Below are 2500 nucleotides of genomic sequence, written 5' to 3'. Positions count from 1 at the left end.
CAATGTAACTCAATTTGCACCGCAATGTAACTCAATTTGCACCGCAATGTAACTCAATTTGCACCACAATGTAACTCAATTTGCACCGCAATGTAACTCAATTTGCACCGCAATGTAACTCAATTTGCACCGCAATGTAACTCAATTTGCACCGCAATGTAACTCAATTTGCACCGCAATGTAACTCAATTTGCACCGCAATGTAACGCAATTTGCACCGCAATGTAACGCAATTTGCACCGCAATGTAACGCAATTTGCACCGCAATGTAACTCAATTTGCACCGCAATGTAACTCAATTTGCACCGCAATGTAACGCAATTTGCACCGCAATGTAACGCAATTTGCACCGCAATGTAACGCAATTTGCACCGCAATGTAACGCAATTTGCACCGCAATGTAACGCAATTTGCACCGCAATGTAACGCAATTTGCACCGCAATGTAACGCAATTTGCACCGCAATGTAACGCAATTTGCACCGCAATGTAACGCAATTTGCACCGCAATGTAACGCAATTTGCACCGCAATCTACCCCCAAGTTGTGCCTTAACCTAACCCACGTTGTGCCTTAACCTAACCCACGTTGTGCCTTAACCTAACCCACGTTGTGCCTTAACCTAACCCACGTTGTGCCTTAACCTAACCCACGTTGTGCCTTAACCTAACCCACGTTGTGCCTTAACCTAACCCACGTTGTGCCTTAACCTAACCCACGTTGTGCCTTAACCTAACCCACGTTGTGCCTTAACCTAACCCACGTTGTGCCTTAACCTAACCCACGTTGTGCCTTAACCTAACCCACGTTGTGCCTTAACCTAACCCAAGTTGTGCCTTAACCTAACCCAAGTTGTGCCTTAACCTAACCCAAGTTGTGCCTTAACCTAACCCAAGTTGTGCCTTAACCTAACCCAAGTTGTGCCTTAACCTAACCCAAGTTGTGCCTTAACCTAACCCAAGTTGTGCCTTAACCTAACCCAAGTTGTGCCTTAACCTAACCCAAGTTGTGCCTTAACCTAACCCAAGTTGTGCCTTAACCTAACCCAAGTTGTGCCTTACCCTGCTCTGTAATTGGCATATGACACGTTACAGTAATGTATTGTCCAACCGCAACCCGCTCAGAATGTTGTGTACACAGCTACGTGTCATCTCCCCATAACAGCTGCATTGCAGTGTGGTACGCCATAGAGACGTGTGGGAGTAATGGACGCAGTGGATGGCGATCAGCATGAGCCGTCTGTTCATGTAGTGGCGCGTGTATGCAGACGTAGTAGTCTCTTCTCACACAATGTGATAGCACGGTGCCCCGCGTTCCACATCTGCGACATGCTACAGAGGCCGGTTGACAGTTGGTCGCGCAGTGGACATCGCATACGTACGGGGGCACCTTCCACGTGCCCTCTAGTCGGGCACATTTTGTTGCGTGGATGTGAGCGGATGTAGTGTGTCTTGACACCTGACAGGCAGGCATGCAATAATAGTTGACTTTGCAAACGGGGATGGACGTGTACGTTTACTGGTGACGTTACGCAAATGAACAACTGGTAACCCGTTGTGGTGCGGTTGTCCTTGCTGGAGGTACATCTGTGAGGGCAACGATCGGTACAGCTACGAAGCGGTCCCCACCATACCAACGAACGTGAATGTGAATCTGGGTGTGAAGCGATACGCGGCTGTGGGTGGGTGGGACTGTCCCCGGCCGGTGAGGGGGGGCCGCCCGGCGTGCTGGCCGCGCGGTGCGTGGGCGCACGCGCTACAGCCGGCTGGTGGGGGCGCCCAGTGGCAGGCGCGCCGGCCGACGGACGCGGCAGGCGGCGCAGCTGCGCGCCGGGGCACCCTGCGCGCGGCGCCGTGCAGCCAAAGTGGGTCCTCGCCGGCCCGGTGCGAAGCGCGGTGGACATCTGCAGTGTGCTGGTCCGATTGAGGACTGTGTGCGTTGAGGATGCGCCGCCGCCCGGCACTCGGCGCCGCGACGCCGTCTGCTGCTCGGTCGCCCCAGCGGTTCTCGCTGGTGGTTTGTATCGCAGTTGTGCAGACGTGTTGGCACGTGCGCTGTGCTGGGAGAGTTCGCTTCGGCACCCACGTGGGGCCTTTGCCCTTCTGTGGCGCTGGCGTTGGAGCTGCCGGTCACCGTAGGTGGCGCGTGTTGTCTCCCGCCGGCAATGCCACGACAGCACGCTCCCGGGCCTCTGTCGGCAGCGGCAAGCTCAGTTGGGAGCACGGGTGGTCGCACCTAAAGCGTCTACTCGCCTAACTCCGGGCGATTGCGCCTCTCTCGAACCCGACCAAGTACTTAGGACGGCGCTGCGCGCCGCCGGGACCTGAGAGGGTTTCGAGGTGTATTGTGCAGGGGAGCTCAGCCTCCTCCTGTTTGCAGAATAATTGAGCGGACGCTTGCGTGTTCGCGCGGGCCTCTGGGACACACTCCCGGGCGGCCGGCTGCTCAGCTCTAGTTGACGCAGCTCCCTGGTTGATCCTGCCAGTAGTCATATGCTTGTC

At 55.2% G+C, this 2500-nt stretch overlaps 1 non-coding gene across 1 annotated transcript in view; it reads left to right on the top strand.

The window, feature by feature from the left end:
- The first annotated feature begins 2464 nt into the window (after window positions 1–2464).
- LOC126147145 (small subunit ribosomal RNA) overlaps window positions 2465–2500 on the top strand; it is a 1909-nt gene continuing 1873 nt past the window's right edge. The window contains exon 1 of the ribosomal RNA XR_007530022.1: window positions 2465–2500. This exon is cut by the window's right edge and continues 1873 nt beyond it. This is a non-coding gene — a ribosomal RNA (small subunit ribosomal RNA).

Source organism: Schistocerca cancellata, unplaced genomic scaffold (genome assembly GCF_023864275.1).
Source record: "Schistocerca cancellata isolate TAMUIC-IGC-003103 unplaced genomic scaffold, iqSchCanc2.1 HiC_scaffold_847, whole genome shotgun sequence".
Classification (NCBI taxonomy): Eukaryota; Metazoa; Arthropoda; class Insecta; order Orthoptera; family Acrididae; genus Schistocerca; species Schistocerca cancellata.
This window is presented reverse-complemented; position numbering and strand designations above follow the sequence as displayed.